Source organism: Sus scrofa, chromosome 7 (assembly GCF_000003025.6).
Source record: "Sus scrofa isolate TJ Tabasco breed Duroc chromosome 7, Sscrofa11.1, whole genome shotgun sequence".
In the NCBI taxonomy this organism is placed as follows: Eukaryota; Metazoa; Chordata; class Mammalia; order Artiodactyla; family Suidae; genus Sus; species Sus scrofa.
Genome location: NC_010449.5, coordinates 91959130 through 91979174, shown reverse-complemented (window position 1 = coordinate 91979174; position 20045 = coordinate 91959130). Strand labels below are relative to the sequence as shown.

At 40.0% G+C, this 20045-nt stretch overlaps 1 protein-coding gene and 1 long non-coding RNA gene across 11 annotated transcripts in view; both read right to left on the bottom strand.

The window, feature by feature from the left end:
* RAD51B (RAD51 paralog B) overlaps window positions 1-20045 on the bottom strand; it is a 708971-nt gene that overhangs the window by 322209 nt on the left and 366717 nt on the right. The gene's annotated exons all lie outside the window — the stretch shown is intronic.
* On the bottom strand, window positions 16451-19492 carry LOC110261690. The gene is made up of 2 exons (XR_002346148.1): window positions 18442-19492; window positions 16451-17421 (listed from the first exon to the last, which is right to left on the bottom strand). It is a non-coding gene; the product is annotated as an uncharacterized LOC110261690 (long non-coding RNA).

The following is a 20045-nucleotide window of genomic DNA, read 5'->3' as shown; positions in this document are numbered from 1 at the left end:
CGTGATGACCCCAGCAAGATGTCTTTTAAGCACTCTGTGCTCTGAGAGTTTCTGAATCATCCTTCCTTTCTTTACATTTTTTTCAGTTTTGTTTTTTGTTTTTTCAAAATAGCAAGAGAGCAGAAGGGCCTAATGGGATAAAGATTGAGTGGTGGCAACGAGCGTGCGGACAGGGCTTCACCTCCATAACTTCCTGACATCTTGAGGCTTCCTCGACATGTGATCTCCAACATTCAAAAATTCATTCACATGCATCTAAAAGCAATATTTTGACCTCCTTGAGAAAATCAAGAATTTTAGTGAGGCATTATAACCGTATAATTTCTAGGAGTGGTAGATGTGATAAAGAAGCAAAGGAAAAATTCCATACTTTGAAGAAATGATTTGTATTCACTGAGGACAGCTCAAGAGGAGGTTCATTTAGCACTTTCTATCTCTCTGTTTTTGAAAAAGATTCTCATGTAATTCAATCCACTTCATTCGACAAATATTTATATTGTACCTTCTATGTGACAGGCTCTGTTTTAGGGGCTGAGATTACTGCAATGGCCAAAACAAAGTCAATGCCTTCTGGAGCTTACACTATGGTAGGCTGTATTATGTTGGAGTGTAGGTTGGAGGAATGACAAGTAGGCAAGTGCAGTTGTGGTCAAGAGGGAAATCTGATCAGAATGATGGAAGACCATGTAAAAGGTTGGGGGGCATGGTGAGGATTTTGGATTATGTCCTGAGACAGATGAAAAGCCACAACACAGTTCTGGACAGTGGAGTGATAGGACATGATTTATGTTGAGAAAGACCACCCTGGGTGCTGTATGGGGAATAAATATAAGAGGGTAGAAGTAGAAATGGGGAATCCAGGCTATTACAAGTTACTTAGATCACTAATGATGGTGACCTGAGTTGGCGTGCTATAGGTAAGAGTAAGACCGGTTCAGGGCTTATGTTGAAACCAGAGTTGACAAACTTGCTGATAGATTCAACACAAGAGTAAGGAAAATGCAACCCGGAATGACTCTGAGGTTCTTGGCCTGGGCAACTGGGTGAATCATGTGCCTTTAACTATGATCATAAAGACAGAAAAAAAGCAGCTTTGGAGAGAAATCAAGAACTCTGTTTTAGAAGTTCCCATTGTGGAGCAGCAGAAACAAAACTGACTAGTATCCATGAGGATGAGGGTTTGATCCCTGGCCTTGCTCAGTGGGTGGGGGATCCAGTGAGCTGAGGTGTAGGTCACAGATGTGGCTTGGATCCCACGTTGCTATGGCTGTGGCATAGGCTGGCAGCTGTAGCTCTAGTTCCACCCCTAGTCCAGGAACTTCCATATGCTGTGGGTGTGGCCCTAAAAAGTGGGCCGGTGGGGGGAGAACTCTGTTTTAAATATATGAAGTTTGAGATGCCTATTAGACATACAAGTGGCAATGTCAAGAGGCATCGAGGTATATGAAACTAGACCAAGGAATTCAGAGTTGGAATCATCATCAGTGTATATATAGGTGATATTTAAAGCCATGGGACAGGGTACAAGCAAAGGCAGAAAAGTAAAGAAGTTGCTCACAGGTTGGAGGAATTAACATTGCTAAAATGTCTGTACTACCATAGCAATCTATAGATTCAATAAAATTCCAATCAACACCTCAATGGCATTTTTCACAGAAATAGAACAAATCATCCTAAACATTGTATGGAACCATAAAAGACCTCAAATAGTCCAAGAAATCTTGAGAAAGAAGAACAAAGCTGGAGGCATCATGCTCCCTGATTTCATACTACATAACAAAGCTATAGTAATCAAAACAAACAGACACATAGATCAGTGGAACAGAATAGAGAGCCTGGAAATAAACCCATGCATATATGGTGAATTAATTTATGATAAAGGGGCCAAGAATATATAATAGAGTAAGGGCAGTCTCTTCAGTGAACAGCGTTGGGAGGAACTGGACAAAAGAATGAAACCAGACCCTTTTATTATACCATATACAAAAAAATTAACTGAAAATAGATTAAAGACATGAATGTAAGACCTGAGACCATAAAACATACACAGTAAACTCCCGGACATTAGTCTTGACAATGACTTTTTGAGTTTTATACCGAAAGCAAAGGCAACAAAAGAAAAAATAAACAAGTGAGACTACAGCAAACTAAAAAGCTTCTATAGAGCAAAAGAAACTATTATCAAAATGAAAAGGCACCCTATTGAATGCAGTAAAATATTTGAAAATCACATATCTGATAAGGGGCTAATGTCTAAAATATATAAAGAAGTCATACAATGTACCAGCTAAAACAAACTAACAATCTTATTAAAAAATTAGCAGAGGATCTGACTGGACAGTTTTTCAAAGAAAACATACAGATGGGCAGCAGGTACACGAATAGATGCTCAACATCATTTATCATCAGGGAAATGAAAATCAAAGCTACAATGAGATGTCACCCCACACCTGTTAGAAAGGTCATTATCAAAAAGACAAGAGATAAGTGTTCGTGAGGATGCGGAGAAAAGGGAACACTTGTGCACTGTTAGTGGGAATATAAATTGGTGCAGCCACTATGGAAACAGTATGGAAGTTCTTCAAAAAATTAAAACAGAACTAGCATATGATCTAGTGATTCCATTTCTAGTTATTTATCTGAAGAAAATGAAATCACTAACTCAAAAAGATATATGCAGCCTCATGTTCACTGCAGCATTATTTATAAGAGCCAAGATATGGAAACAGGTTAACTTAGATAGATGAATGAATAAAGAAAATGTGGTCATATAATATACATACAATGGAATATTACTCAGCTGTAAAAAATGAAACTGTCATTAGTATTAACCTGGATGGACTTCAAGGGCATTATGCTAAGTGAAATAAGTCAGACAGAGAAAGAGGAATGTTTTATGACCTCACATATGTGAAATCTAACACAATAACAATGAGACAAAAACAAAACAAAAAGAACCCCTCCCCCCAGCTCATCAGAGAACAGATTGGTGGTTGCCAGAGGCAGTGGTGATGACGGCGAAATAGGTGAGGGAATCAAAAGGTACAAATTTCCAGTTATAAAATAACTACTCTATGGAGAGGTAACGTACAGCATGGGGATTACAGCTAACAATACTTTATTATATATTTGAAAGTCATTAAAAGAGCAGATCTTAAAAGCTCTTTCACAAAAAAAAATTTGGAAACTATACTTGGTGACAAATGTTAACTAGACTTACTGTGGTGATTTCACTATGATATAAATATCAAATCATTATGTTATATACCTGAAACTAATATAATGCTATATGTCGATTATAGCTCAATTTTTTTAAAAGTTCTTATTACACACAAAATATTCTGTAATTATGTGTGGTTATGGATGTTAAATAAACTTATTGTAGTTATCATTCTGCAATGTACACATATATCAAATCATTATGTAGTACACATAAAACTAACACAATGTTATATATCAGTGACATCTCAGGAGTTCCCAACGTGCACAGTGGTTAACGAATCCGACCAGGAACCATGAGGTTGTGGGTTTGATCCTTGGCCTTGCTCAGTGGGTTGAGGATCCCGCGTTGCTGTGAGCTGTGGTGTAGGTCGAAGACGTGGCTCGGATCCTGCGTTGCTGTGGCTCTGTCGTAGGCCGGTGGCTACAGCTCCGACTGGACCCCTAGCCTGGGAACCTCCATATGCCACGGGAAGCAGCCCCAGAAATGGTAAAAAGACAAAAAAAAAAAAAAAATCTCAATTTAAAGAAAGAAATTAGAAATATGCTCATGTTTTCAAATCGGCTGTATTGGACAAAGCACAGGTTTGATTTATTCAAGACGGAAAGGCTGTTGTATATCATCTATACCAACTCCTTCATTTTTATAGATGTGGAAACTAAGGTCTAAAGTCATTACATATATACATGAGTTCTTTTCACTTGTCAGAAATATTCGTTTCTTTCTAAACTATTGATTTGGGGGAGATTACTTCAGTATATCATTAACACCAAGACCTGACTAGCTCTCCAAACTGATCAGAGCTGAAAAAAGGAGAAAGTGCTCAATACAATTAAAGCTTGTTTCAAAAATGCCATCTTATGGTATCCTGACACAAGAGAGTACTATGCAATTGAAAAAAAAAAAAAAAAAAAAAAGAATGAGGAAAATCTCTATGGAATGATTTGGAATGATTTAAGAATATATTGGAGTTCCCACTCTGGTGCAATGAGAATTGGTGGCATCTTGGGAGTGCTGGGATGCAGCTTCGAGCCCCAGCCTGGCACAGAGGGTTAAGGATCTGGCATTGCTGCAGCTGAGGCTTAGGTGGCAACTACAGCTTGGATCTGATCCCTGGCCCGGGAACCCCATGTGCCATAGGGCAGCCAAAAAAAGAGAATATATTATTAAGGAAAAGTACAGACAAATATCTATAGGATGCTATATTTTGTGTAAGAAAGAAGAGGAAACAAGAAATATAAAAAGTATGTTCATAAAAAATTTTTAATTAAAAAAATTTTAAAGTATCTGTTTAAATAAGAAATTCTATCTGCAAAAAGAAACAAAAGAGGGAAGAATTAAGGCTCAAGACCTGAGCTTGGAAGCGGAGGAAGAGTCAGCAAAGGAGACAGAGAAGAGCAGCAATAGAGGGAAAAAAAGAAGAAAAGGAAGCAGCTTGTTGTTCCAGAAGCCAAGCCAAGTAAAGAAAATGAATCAAGGATCAACTGAGTCAAATGCTACTGAGAATGCATGTAAGACAAAGACTAAGATTGGTCACTGGAATCAACAAAGCAAAGGTTGTCAGTAACCTTGGCAAGATTGGTTGCAGCGGGAGGGTGGGAACAAAAGCCTGATCAGAGTGGGTTGAGAAGAGAATAGATGAAGTCAAGACAGTGAGTGAGGATTTAAATATGTCCTTTGAGTTAGAGGAAACAAAGGGTAGCCAGAGGAGGAATGTGAAATCTGGGGTAGATTTTTAAGAGTTATTTTAACTTTAATGCTAACAGGAAGTGGAGAGAGAGAAATTAAGGAGGAAAGAAAGGTGTGGGGTGTTGAAGGAGGTGAGAGTAAGTGGGATCCAGTGCCCAAGCTGAGGGCTGGCCTTAGCTAAGATGAGGGAAGGGTGAGCAGGGGTGTAGCCAGAGTTGTTAGCGGGAAGGTGAGGAACGGTCTCTTCGGACTGCTGCGATTTTCTCAGTGAAATTAGAGAAAAGTTTATCAGTAGAGAGGAAGGATTAGAAGTTAGAAAAAGGAGAAGATATGAAATGGTTATGTCAAAGAAGGGATGTTAGAATTGCTGGGCAGGATTGAAGGCGTTCGAGTCAAGATGATGAATATAAATTTACATAGCACGTGATTTTCTTCAGTGAAAGCACGCAGTGGACAAAGAGGTTTAATTAGAATAGAGGTCTTCCAAAGAGATCTTCCTTAGGGCACATGCAAAGTTGTGATTACCGCCATGGACCATGACACAGTTAGGATCTTCAGGAGCTTGAAGGGTTTTTGGAGTGGGGGTAACAGAATAAATTAGCTATAAATATAGGCGGTAGTGGTCAGAGAAAAGGATACCTGAAGTCATGACTTTGGAAGTGCAGATGGTGTGATTGGTAACATCAGGCGGCAGGTAAGCCCATCACAATGTGTTGTTGAAGTAGGATGGAAGAAAAGATCCTTAGGGGGAGGAAGGTCACCCTGAAAAGCTAGAATGTTGGATGGATTATCTACACATGCAATGAGGTCATTAGGAATGATGAGAAACATAATGTGGAGAGAAAGGCTGTCAGGAGCCTGGCAGAGACCAGGAAGTTGATCAACGACAACAGTTTTAGAAATTGACATTTCATAGGTCTGATTTCCTCCAGTTTAGGTTCTGTATTTTTTTCGCTTCTGAGTGAACTCAGAGTCTAAATATGGGTCCAGATATCAGTCATTACAAACAAATCCATAGTTACAATAATCTGTTTCACGTTCTTCTACTAGACCCATTGATCCTAGTCCACTACAAGGATGTCACCTTCTAAAGGAGATCACCTATCAACAGTCCCTCCTGCAGTGCTGATACAACCCCCCCGAGCCCCATCTCCCTCACACTTTTTTTGCCATAGACAAATGAAATTTTCCGTAGATTTTTCTGCAAATACAGCATCAAGTGCCATCCTTTCTCTCCTCCCCTCAACCATGTTGCTGCTTCTATGGCCTCCTATGTAAAATTCTAGAGCCTCCACTGCCTAAGGTGGTCATTTTTGAGACCAGATTTCCCTGTTCCCACTCAAAGTTGATTTCAGCAGAGTGAAGCAACTGAGTCAAGGACAGGAGGTGCAGGTTGCGGGGGCGGGGGGTGGTGGTGAGGAGGGTAGTGGAGAATTTGATAGTGGGTGGTGGGTCCAGAAGAAGCTTCTCAGAGTGTGGCTGAGACCCATGAGCCAAGGAGGCGCCACGAGTTCCTGCTGCTGAAGACTACCTTCCAGTATCAGCTTTCACCAAGCTCCAAGCTGCCATGGCTCCTGTTGTCAACTGTCCAGGCGCTTCTTCTTTCTTTGCAGAAATCTTCTTTGCAAAAATTTTCTTTGCATTTGAGCTGACCAGAGTGGACCTTTATTCCTCACAACCGCAAAAGTCTAATTCAAACATTACACTATGAGAAGGCGGGAAAATAATGTTCTCCCACAAACTGTCCCATGGGGGTGGTCATGAACTGTCCTAAACAAAGAGTCAACCTGCGGAGCCTTGAGTGAGGATACGGAGGCGAAGGTGCCTTCATTGTTTGATATCACACACACACACACACACACACACACACACACACACACACACACAGGCTGAAGTCACAGTCTACATTGTGAACTCCATCCTTGAGATGATGTAGTTTTATAAAATAAGTTACATATTGAAGGTACCATAGAAATCATTATTAGTAATACAGACACATAAACTGATACACATATGCTGTTTGACTAGTCACTGATCCTGGAGTTTTTAAGTTTTATGAAGACAAAGTCTGTGGGGACTTCCCAGGGTCACAATAATTTTATTACTGAGGAAAGATAAGTTTCAGGGATAAGAAAAAAAATCAAAGAATCAAAACCAACAACTGGTTTCAAATCTTACTACCCACGTCACCTCACACAATTCAAGTTTCATAGTCTCAGTTACATATGTCACCATTAAAAGGTGAGGAGTAATAACTTTCTCTCAGGACTTGATAGCTATTTAAGTGAAACGAACTATTCTAAACATTTAGGACCATGTCTGGTATATAGAAAGTGTTCCAAAATGATCAGTTTCCATCCTTTAGTTTTAATGTTCTTGCTTTCCTCAAAATTAATAAATCTATCCATTAATCAAAAGCATTAACTATCCTTTCTTGGAAATTTTTTCATGGACATTATAAACCTCCGGATTCTAAGTAAGGATTCTTGCCACATATTAAGTGCTCAATGTATAAATCAGGAGATAATTTATTTATAACTTTTTGATTTTCTGCTTTTCTAGGTGATAAAGAAGACATGTTTGTGTTTTTAATATACATACACCCAAAATAATGCATATATTCCTAAAGACGCAGATTAAATCTTTCTTGCTCACTACGTTAAACTATGTTTCATTTGGTCTGAATTCTTGATTACTGAATAATTCTTTGGAGAGATAATATATGTTCTGCTCTACTGTATATTTTTTTTTACTTTTAAAAGAAGTTTTTCTTTTTTTCCTTTTATCTTTTTACCCCTATAACCCATTTCTCCCACAACCTGACCCTCACCTTTGGCAACCACCAATCTGATCTCTATATCTATGAACTTGTATTCCTGTTTGTTTTTTTATTTCCACATATAAGAGATCATACAGTATTCACAAAGGATTTCACTTAGCATAATGCCCTAGAGTCCATCTATGTCACAAATGGCAAGGTCTCATTCTTTTTTATGGCTGAATAATATTTCATTACATATAGTATATATATTCCACAATTTCTTTATCCATTCATCCATTGATAAACATTTAAGGGAGCTCCTGTAGTGGTGCAGCAGAAATGAATCCAACTAGTATCCATGAGGATGCAGGTTCAATCCCTGGCTCAGTGGGTTAAGGATCTGGTATTGCCAGTGAGCTATGGTGTAGGTCGCAGACACGGCTTGGATCTGGCGTGGCTGTGGCTGTGGTGTAGGTCAGCAGCTATAGCTCTGATTTGACCCCTAGTGTGGGAACTTCCATAAGCTGTGGGTACAGCCCTAAAAAACAAAACAAAAAAAATTAAAAAAGATAAACATTTAGGTGGTTTTGTTTTCTTTGGATAAATACTCAGAATTGGAATTGCTAGATCATATGCTAACTCTATTTTTAATCTTTTGAGGAACTTCCATACTGTTTTCCACAGTGACTACTCCAATTTACTTTTTTTTTTTTTTTTTTTTTCCTTTTTTTCCTGGCACTACCTGCGGCAAATGGAAGTTGCCAAGCCAGGGGTCAACTTGGAGCTGTAGCTGAAGCCTCCACCAGGGCAACACTGGATCCGAGCTGCATCTGTGATCTACACTGTAGCTTTCGGCAACACCGGATCCTTAACCCACTGAGCGAGGGTAGGGATCAAACTTGCATCCTCACAGAGACAACACTGGGTCCTTAACCCACTGGGCCACAATGGGAACTCCCCAGTTTACTCTTTCAAAAAACAGTCTATGGTAGAAATAAAAGGCAAAGAGTCCCCACTTTTACAAAGCTTATAACTGAGTTAGGATGTCAAAAATTTTCATAGAAAACAGCACTTAAAACTCTAATATAGTCTTATAATAAACTTCAGGGTTTTATAATATTGTTACAATGGAAATCTTCCAATTAAAAAAACTACCCATGCACTAACTTAACAAGTCAACTGTTTTCATTTATCCATGCTCCATCCTGATCCATATATACACATTTTTATAATTTGATATTCTGTTCTTACTGTTTACCATCATGGCAAAATTCTTACCGATGCAAAATATTTAAAATCATTTAACTTTAAATTGTTATCAATTAATAGAAGCATAGTATTAAAGGAACTAGTCACCACTGTTAGACATTGAGGGTGTTTTCCCTTCATAAATAATGCTGCAATTAATCTGACTACTGCATTGATCATTTTCTAATTTTTTTCCATCTTAGATTTTATTACTTTTCTCTAGAACTTTTGCCCCCAGTAATCAAATGGTAAAGTAAGAGCTTTGTTCATAGAAATACTGATTACTTACGATCTTTTTAATATGTCTTAGATGAATAAACCCAAATTTTATATTGATGATTTTAGTATTTATCTGCCTCAATTTGATTGCTTCCTGTGCCCAAAGTCTAACTTTTTATATCAACTGTCAGATCTGTTAAAGTTTCACAGCAAGAGAGATGGGTGGTGAGAGATTAAGACAGTAGGATAGGCTTGTGAAGGAGGGAGGATCTGACCCAGGGCTTGGAGACATAGAAGGATTGTGAGCTGATCTCAGAGAAGAGGGACTCTACAGATAAAGAAAGCAGGGTGAGAGAAAATCCCAAACTGCTATGATGAAGCAGTGTAATTCACAGAGCTTCTTCCCCAAGAGCACCAGAGGTATGGGTGGGAACAGCTGTAACAAGGGTGAGTAAGAGAAGGGACACATGGAAGGATCTGAAAACCAGCCCTAAAAACTTCCACTTCCCAAACGGAAATGAATTCAGAGTCATAGTCATCGAATCAGATGAAACATTTAAATGGACTCTTCGGTAAGACTTCTCTGGGGCTGATTTCAGATGCCCAAATCTGCCTGGCAGGATGAAGAGAAACTTCTTACTCTTTTCCAGAGAGAACACTTAGCAGACATCAGATGGTGAGGGGCAAGACAGAAATGGCCACCAACATTGGCTAGGAGAGGTAACAAAGATGCTATAACTTCAGTTACACAAGCTGTAACTCCAGTGACCTATTCTCAGAGTCAATGCCCAAAGAGAGTAAATCTGTATCCACTTGTCAAATTCAATGTGTCACCTGACCAAATCGAGTCAGAGGTAAGGTGTAGCACATATTTCTCTAGTTGACCACAGAATAATGTCCTGGATCCAGATGAATTCTCTTTGCACAGTATTTATTATTCTAATAAACCAAATGGAATGTTTAGAGATGACTGGAGCAATCTGATTGGCAAACTTACAGGGCATTCATTCTTCCAAGGTGACTGGTGCATGAAAAGTGAAACTATAGCACTCGTGTAAACAATCCATCTGCCTCATTTCCCTCCCCCAGGCACCTCTAATTTTCAGCTTATGTTAGCTGTAAGACGAGCTAATGTTTTTAGTGTAGAAAAATGGCATTATCCCAGACAGGACTTACTTTAAGGAAAAGAGGAAAAATGCTAAAGCCATACAGATGGTATCAGTAGGTACTGGTACCCATGACCAATGACTAAGATGAATCACTATTACATTTCAGCAGACAGGTGAGACCATGAATCTCAGAAACTAAACACTAACTTATTTCAGGCATCAAAAGTTCCACTTTAAACAAAACTGTGTGATAACTTTTGCCCATAAATATGTATAGTCTTGAACCGATCCCAAAGAAATGACTGCAAATCAGTAATACAGTCTGATTAACTCATTCTTTCAAAAAGGTCCCTCCCTATGGGTACTTGGAAAATTAAGAGCAAATGATTATCTTATGAGGCAAACAATTTATAAAAAGGAGCCAGGTAAGTCAGACATGAAAACAGGACTCGGAATTATGGGGCCAGAACCAAGATGCACAGGCTCCTTCCTGGAGCCAGACCAACACACCAAATAGATGCCCTTCAAGGTGAATTCTTAATGATCTCCAGGTAGTTACCTTACACTTATCGTTGGCAAATCTTACTTCTTCTTGATGTTATTAATGCTTGCTTTCAACTCTTCCCCCCCCCATCTTTGGATTCATTCTTAGATCCAAAAGAGGAAGCATTTTTTGAAAATAGTTGAAACACAAAACTCTTTAAGATATTCATATTTTTAGAAAGGAGAGGAAAAGGAAGAAAAAAGGAGGAGGAGGAGCTAAATGAAGGAGGAAGAAAAAGAAATAAAAATGAGAGAGAATGAGGAAGAAATGAGAGGTACTAGGTGAAAGGGGGAAGGAAGGAGAAGGGAGGATGTAGTTCTGTCTAGGAGGAGAAACAGAATATTCCAGACATGAAGGAATCAAGGCCACAGAGAAGTACATGCTGGACTATTTTTCCAGCTCCTCCCAAATCACGTCCTGGTTACTCAGTACCTGAGTATTCATAAAGCCCAATGCATTCACCTAACAGACTTCATAATGTTCAAGCCACAATCCCTTTGGTGGTTTGATGAAAGCTATGGAAGCCATCTCAGAAAAATATTTCCAAGTACATAAAATAAAATACAAAGAGAAACTTCCTACTCTTTTCCAGAGAGAACACTTAGCAGACATCAGATGGTGAGGGGCATGACAGAAATGGCCAGCAACACTGGCTAGGACAATCACAAAGGACACCAATTTTATGGAAATCCAGTTTTCAGACATAACTTTCGAATACACGAAATATTAATAAATATGCCTCTTAATTGATTAAACAGCAAAATCTAGTGGTGGGCCTAATGTAATCACGATAATGTCAAAGTAGTGGTAAGTATAAGGAATATTTCAAGATATCTGGAACAATTGAAATAGTCAAGTATCAATAATTTAAAATCACAGGTACTGCTAATACAACTGTGGTGTGTTGTCTTCCTTCGGAATGGAAGGAAATGTTAAACAATTTCATTACAAGTTTAGCGAAAATGGAGTGTAATATTGTTTCTTATCTGAGTTCATGGATATCCATTCAAGGAGGTGAGGGGTCCACTGACCCTAAAATAAGAAGCTCTTACATAAAGAGTCAAAACAACTTGAAGAGTTAGTCTCTTTTCTTTCATGAAACTTTTAATCCAGCAGCCACCTAAGAATCCACAAAATTATGCAGACCAAAGTTGCTGAGGAAACCAACAACTCTGAAGAAATATAATTGAAGAAACAGCATGAAGTGGCACAAATTATACAGGCTTCTTGGAACAAGCCAAGTCCTTTCCAAATTCTTAAAGAAGTGCTAACATACTGGGTACATCAACTAATTGAAAAAATTAAATACGAGCCCCAGCTTATACCACACACACCACGGTTAGATCTGGACCCACCAGACTTCCATATAATTAAAACTATTCAAACGCTGGGAGAATACATGGGTGTTTTTCTTCTTTTTGGTGATTGTTGAGGTAAAGCAGGATTTTGCATAGTACTTGAGGCTAAAAAAATATACTCTCTGAAACATATGGTGATATAATGAAGTGGGAAGAGTGTGGGCTCCTGGGCCAGGCTGCCTGCGTTTATTTCACTTCTTTCTGTATAATCTTCTGTGCCTTAATTTCCTCAACAGGGAAACAGAGATAACATTACCTACCTCATTGGTTTGTTGTAAAGAGTAAATATATAAAAAGTGATAATATAAAACGGTTGACATGGTAGCTAAGTGCTAAAAAATGTGTCTATTATTATCCTAGCTTCTTTTAAGGTCCTTTTAAGAGTAAAAGAAATCACTAAAAAAATACCGACATATTTGATTACACAAAAATTTAAGACTTTTATTTATCAATGGCTCCACAAATACAATTAAAAGGTAAATGAAAAACTAAGGAAATAAGTAAAATGAATACGAAAGACAAAAGACGAATGGCCTTCCTACAAAGAGTTCTTACAAATCAATATAAAAACACACATTAACATCCCCATAGAAAACCAACAAAAGACATAAACAGACAACTCATAGGAGACAAACTACAACACATAAAAATCTGTCCAAAAAGAAGATTTAAATGATGAGAGAAAATACCTGAAGTAAACTATTAAGTAGAAAAAAAAAAGGACCAAACCTACATATAACAGCCTAACCATTTTATAAATACACAAATACACTGAAAAGAGTGTGGAAGTGAATATGCCAAGATGTTAAAGGTATTTCTCGATAGAGGATTACAAGAAAGTGATTTTTATTTTCTTTACATTTTTCTGGTCCTGACCACATTTACATGAAGAAACATTCCTTTCTAATAGAAAAAGAACTTAACACTGCAGCATTGCTTGAAAGAGTGAAAAATTAGGAGGCATCTAAATGTGTATCAATAACAAGGGGTGAAAAGCATACATAATACGTATGCATATATGCAAATAACTGCATAAGCAGCTGTTAAAAAAGAAATACTTTTTCTGCAATGTTTTTATATAAAAAAGAAACAAGTTGCAAAGCAGTTTAAGTATGACGCCATTAAAAATGCTGCGTATATTTCTGCATTATTTCCCAAAAGGTGTGCGTGGGGGGGTACACGGCGGGGGTGGTAAAGGTGAAGGAGGAGACTAGATGAAGGCCTGAAGGAGGGTACTGAATTTCCAGAATCAAAAATAGGATCATATTTAAATGTAAATTCAAAAATACATATCCCAGTTAGATTCACATTATTTTACGTGGCTCCTATTTCTTCATCCTCCATTCACAGAATTTTTCAAGACTTACATTTGAGCTCCTTTACTATTTCCCAGGAAAATTAGGACCTTCATCATGCTCTGAAGCTCAAAATTTCCACAGCTAAAATAGAATAAACAATTTTTTTTTTTTAACATTGTATGTTGCAGTTATCTAGTATAAGCTGTTTGGGCATAGGTATACTCAATTCCTTTGGGTCATAGGATTAAAAAAGGAATTTGAGCTCTTTCTCTTTTGTAGAATCTGTGAAAGACCTTTTAGAAATCAGTGACTCAAGAGTTCCCATAGTGGCTCAGTGGTTAGTGAATCCAACAAGGAACCATGAGGTTGTGGGTTCGATCCCTGGCCTTGCTCAGTGAGTTAAGGATCCGGTGCTACCGTGAGCTGTGGTGTAGGTCACAGATGCGGACAAAAAAAAAAAAGAAAGAAAGAAAGAAAGAAAGAAAGAAAGAAAGAAAGAAAGAAAGAAAGAAAGAAAGAAATCAGTGACTCAAAAAGGAAGGCTATTGACTATGAAAGAAACTCCCCCCCCCTTTTTTTTTCTTTTTAGGGCTGCACCCATGGCATATGGAGGTTCCCAGGCTAGGGGTCTAATCAGACCTGTAGCCTCTGGCCTACACCACAGCCACAGCAATGCCAGATCTGAGCCACATCAGCGACCTATACCCCAACTCACAGCAATGCCAGATCCTTAACCCACTGAGTGAGGCCAGGGATTGAACCCGCAGCCTCATGGTTTGTAGTCAGATTCATTTCCACTGTGCCACGACGGGAACTTCAAAAGACAACCCTTTTAAATTCTTATAAAAACCAGTGGAATGGATTAGCAATGAGATCCTGCTGTATAGCACTGGGAACTATAACTAGTCACTTATGATGGAGCATGATGGAGATAATGTAAGAAAAAGAATATGTGTATGTGTGTAATACATATATATTATATATATGTTATATATAATATATATATATGACTGGGTCACTTTGCTGTACAGTAGAAAATTGACAGAACACTGTAAACCAACTACAATGGAAAAAATAAAAGTCATAAAAAAACCAAAACAAAACAGTTCCTTCCTGCACCTCTGCACAACTGGCAGACAGGTCAATGTTTACGTGTATGATGGAGATAACATAGCTGAATGAGAATTGCATTTGGTCACAATAGACACTGGCGTTTTTCCTACAGAAAACGGAGAACTTGTACGGAAATGTATTAGCATCTCATCGTAAACAATACTATTCTTTCTCGTCATCAAAAACGGTATTTCACACTTCTATAAGAGCTGAGCTGGGAAATTACAGAACCGATGTCTGAAAGAAATTCAGCAGAGCAATGAGCAAAGGTGTTGGGTCCAACAGACATGGAGACAACTTAGGTTATTAGCTTGTGTATCTGGAGGGACAGATATGATTGATGCTTACAGGACACTTGAGAGACTAGAGCCCATCACGGGAAAGTCTCTTCTTAAAATGATGTTCCTTTACTTTGTTTTCCTAAAGAGTCGAGTCAAATGACAGCTCCTCCACATTCCTCCAAAAGCTGGAACGGGTTTTAAGCTATTTCGCAGCATTTAAAAGAGAAAAGGCTGGGGGTCCTCTCCCCTTCTGTAGCTACACTCCCCTCTAAAAAAAAAAAAAAAAACATGCTTGGCTCTTTCACCTTATGCTTTTAAGAAGGAATTTTAATGGGACGGAGCTCCTTGAGGTGCACAAACTTAGGAGGGAGGAGCACAATAGGACCTCTCGAAGATTCTGAGCCCACTGGCCACTGCCGGGGATGTTAGGTCCATAAACAAAATCTGTCTTTAAGAAAGAAAAAAAAAAAAAAAAGTCCTCTTTGAAAAGTGCAACCGAGAGAAAATGAATCACTTCTTTTTCTCAGGGTCTGTCCTACAAGAACCAAGGACTTGTCCATGACTCCGAACAGCAGGGCCATGACAACCGGTCAAAGACAAACGTGTTTTGTCCAGCGGTTCTCTTTCCTGTGGAAACATTTTCTTCCCCATTCATATAAGTTATAGGCTGCACTGAAGAGCTCCATAAACTGACACTCGAGAATATCAGTGGGCCTTTTTATGCTGAAAACCAAGGCACACTGACATCTTGGGCTTGTTTGTATCCATGAGAGTGGAGGTGCCGGAACATCTGGTCACCCTTTGCTAGAGCCCTGCCTCTGCCCTGGGGCTGAGTCCCAGCTCACCTCTGCTATTCTGCCTGGCCAATATTCTCTCGCTTCCTGCGAATGTCCCCTACTCTTCAGCTCTACTCTCCTATTTTCTTACTGTTGGACCCCAGCCCTCAGGTCTCTGGTTTATGAGATATCATTGAAATGTAAGCATAGGCCCTCGGTGAATGCTGGTCATGCTAAGGTTACGAGCAGCTGCGGGCAACACCCAAAGGGCCTGTTCCCAGGAACTGGGGAGAAAACTTGGCCTCTTTTGGGTAAGGTTTGTCTCCCTATGGAGGAAAAGTCATAAAATCCCGACTATTGTGTTCTTTCCTTTTGGAAATACAAGTCGAGAGACTTCTATAAATTTTTGTAAAAAATCTAATTAAAGGAATTGACTCAAGTTTTGGTTATTTCTTTTTTAAAAAAATGCTATAGCTACCTTGAGCATTATAATGAGAAAATTAAGTTTCTTGTCTCAGAAACAAACATGGAAACAAGGCATGACTCATTTTTACCATTGTTCTATTCCAGCAACTTAAAAGCACAGTCTGCTCAGTGAAGATCCACATAAACACGCACAGACACATTTTGCTGTAGTCCTGAGAGCAGAAGATATCAATTAATTGGAGGGTGTGAAAATAAAGACAGGACAAATGGTGGCGGGGCACAGGGGGGAGGGGGTGGTGAGGAATGACAAAAACCACAAAACTATCATAAATAAATAACTCAGAATGGATGCTCAATACACAAGTGGGAGCAAAACCGGTCTATCGTTCCAGACTGCATCTAGGGTTCTTTTGAGCAACACATTTATTCACTAAAGCACCAAAGCAGCTATTAGAGGAAACAATAAAGAGGTCCCTTCCCCCTGGAAATTTGAGTCCTGCTTTGGAATTTTTATGACATTTCATGCTTAACAAACAAGAAGGTCTCCCAACCCTCTTGTAGCTTCAAAGCATCCCTAGGGTGGTGGCCTGTGATTGATATCGTCGGTCTGACTTACAGGTATTGTTGCAGGTATTCTCAAAAGGCACAGCGTTTATGCTTTATGAAAGAATGGCAGCTCTGGCAGGTGAAGAAATAAACAAAATTCTCATATCCCCAACCTGCTGGCTTACCCTGGTGACTGTGACTTACCTGGGTCACTTCAACAAGAGACCTTCATGTCACCAGTGCCTGCTCTGAAAAATCAGGATATTGCAATCACCCCGAGGGGCCAGCTGAAAAAGCACCCTGAGATCCCAGTTGGAAAGTAGAGGAGGGTGTGGTGAAAGTACATGGGTTAACGACAGTCCAGTTGTTCTTTGTTTCATGCAACAAGTGGGCTCCTAAAAAGCCAAGGTGTACAATCTTTCTTGTTTCATTTTTGTAAAGGAGATCCTTTACAGTTCACATCAGGAGCTTGCTGTGTAATGAAACTCAACTGTAGCTCCAGTTGTAAAGAATGCTTTTATAATTAAAATGAAACCTGTCTGTTTGATCAGCTTTATCCATTCAGATTTGGTTTTTATGGGCGTTCTTTAAGACAGAGTATATGTGCAGTATCATCACCAGGCTTAGATATGCATTGCTTTGTTTTAATACTATTCTTTCCTTTGTTAGCAAAAATCCAAAGAAATGTTGGGGATAGCCCCCAAGCTCATCTTCTTCACAGAGTGAAAGGACAAAACTGGGTTGCCGCAGCTTCCTTTAGCTTAGGGTGTCCTGCGGCATGTCGGGCGTCCAGGGTAACAGACACTTGGGGAGCCCTGAGACACTGGCAGACCCTGAAGGAAAAAACTGGAGGTAATGTCTGGGAGACCACGCAGCAGTATTTCTAAAACAGCTGAAGAGTTGAACCAGGATCTGGCTGCTCTTTAAAAGCAGAAACCCTTCTGTATACCTGAGTTAGTTAGGGTAGCATCTTCAAGCTGGCCCAGCTTGGCCACCGCTGCCCCTCTGCCATGGGAGCTGGCACTACTCAGCACAGGGCTCCAGTGCCTTTTCCCCAGACCCTCCGTCACCTACTGGCACATGAGGGCAAGACTGTCCGCACCATTGGGTGCGTCCATCCAGATCTGCCATTTCAAAGCAGCTGCCTGTGGACCTTGTCTACATGGATGCAATGGGGCAGAAAAATGAAAACGCTGGGAGCTGGAAAAAAAGAGAAGGAAACCTTAAAGACAGTATCTTGGAAGCATATGTTTTAGAATCACCGCAGCCAGCTCCCTGTCAAGAAAATATTGGCCAGGTTGGTTGGTCCAATCTCATGGAGCCACAGATGGTTTATGGCTCACTACTCAGGTCCCTGCTCTCAGAGCAGCAAGAACAAAGGCTGTGGTGCTTTGTGATGTAGTTATTCTGCCACCTAGTGTTACACATGAAAACATCTTTTAAAATAGATGCTGCCTGAAAAGAGCAAAAAGAGCATCCAGAAAGAACATCACTAAACTGCATGTTTTTCCTTTCGAAAAAAGAACATTCTTCGTTTATGTTGGAACCCTGGCGAAGGATCACCACCGATCACAATCATCCTTTTCTCATTGCAATGGACACCCAGAGGGGACCAGGCCTGCAGTTTATGATGTGAAGGAGAAATGAGTATAACCTCAAAAACCCATTTTAATGATTTTTAAAAGACCTAGTCCCTCCATGTAATGTAAATACCAGGAATAGATGATGACAAACCAGGAAGTGAAACCACCTGGAAGTGAGCAGGGAAAGTAGAGCCCCTGCTGTCTCTGCCCTAGAGAAGAGAGGAGAGAGCAAAGAGAGAAAGCGGGGATTGCGCCATCAGGCAGTGTCACCTGGGTCACGCGTGCATCAGGAGGTACTGAGATGAGTGGTGCGCTTGGAGCGAAAGCCTGGGGTTGAGTCCCAGTTCGGCACCAGGCTGTGCTGGGTAAGTCACCCAGGATCACGGAGCTTTGGTTTTGTTTTCTGGCAGTCCTTATCCCTGTTCTTCCCACTTCTGCAAAACCGTGCTGGGGATCAGTTTGGTAACACGTGTGAAGGCACTGTGTCAACTATTAAGCACCATGGAGACCGTGTCCCCACTCTGTTATCCCCTTCTTTGGTTTATGGCCTCACTTACATGTATGCGGCCGTCCCTGCAAAGGGCTTGAGTGACTGACTTGCCCTACAGTGCTTGTCTTATTCTCAAGTAAGTGCATTTATGGTTAAAAGGAGTATTAAATACGAAAATGTTCAAATATTTCATGCAAGGAAAATCTTCACACACACACACACCCCTGCCCCATGAGACTCATGAAGAATGAGCATTATGGTTGAAAATCAAGTTATTCCAAAGGTATCCCCTTAAAATTATGTTCCCTTGAGAATGATAAGGTTATCCTGATGAGCCGTTTCTCAACTAAAATTGATACATTCATCCAGGTTCTTAAAGTTAGAGAGAATCTGAACTGAACTTTCCTTCTTGTGGGCAGAGCTTTCGTTGTGCTAATAAACCAGGAAACTTCAGAGTTTTTCATTTCTGTTCCCGTCCTGACTAAACTGTGTAAACTTCAGGCAAATGGCTTAAGGTTCTCAATTTCAGTTTCCAAATGTGCAGAAACTAAACCACTCCTTCCAGCTCCGTGATGAAAAGCTGATCTTCCACTTTTGAATGTAAAACTCCAAGAAAATTCAAAGCTCAGGGTAGACCAGCTACCATGGGATCTTCAGAAAAGTCCTCAAAGGCTTACGAGTTTTTCAGTCTCCGGATACAAAGGACAGCCTTGGGAGAGACGGCCGCTGTGGAATGGGTGTGTTTGCGCCTTCTATCGGGATCTCTTACAGCTGCTCAGAAAACCACTGCAGGCCAAAACAAACAGACTGCAAGAAAATGCTTACCCAGCCACCTACCTGGGCTTTCAAAGTTCCAAAGAAAGACTTTGCTTCCATTTAGCTCCGAAAACACCCTTTGCTCTTTTTAGTAATATTTTTAACAAGGCCAAGAAAAGAGTTCTATTTGTCCAGATTTCCTCTCTCCTCACCAAGGTCAACATTACCAGGGAGGACAGTGAAAACAGCCTGGAGTTTTCATGATGTGAACGTCAGACCGGAGTCACAGGGCAGAGGGCTCAGACGTGGTGCGAGACCTGCCAATAAAGGGTAGAACTCCCGCCTAGAAAAACCCAGCCATTGATTTTTCAAATATCACAACCACGCTGGGTTGCCAGGCTCTTCTTTCTCATACGGCAGCACCTCATTTTAAATGTCCCAGATTCCCTCCCGCTTAGGTGGGTGCCTAGTGTTGTAAAAACGCTCAGCGTTGCTCAGTCTCCCCGGTGGCTATGTTTATATACACCCGCGCACATTTGGGCCAGGAAGATTTAGTCCTCTCCCTTCCCCCACCGACTGGAACTTCTACCCCCTGTATCAAAAGGATTTTTTCAGACCTTTCCAATAA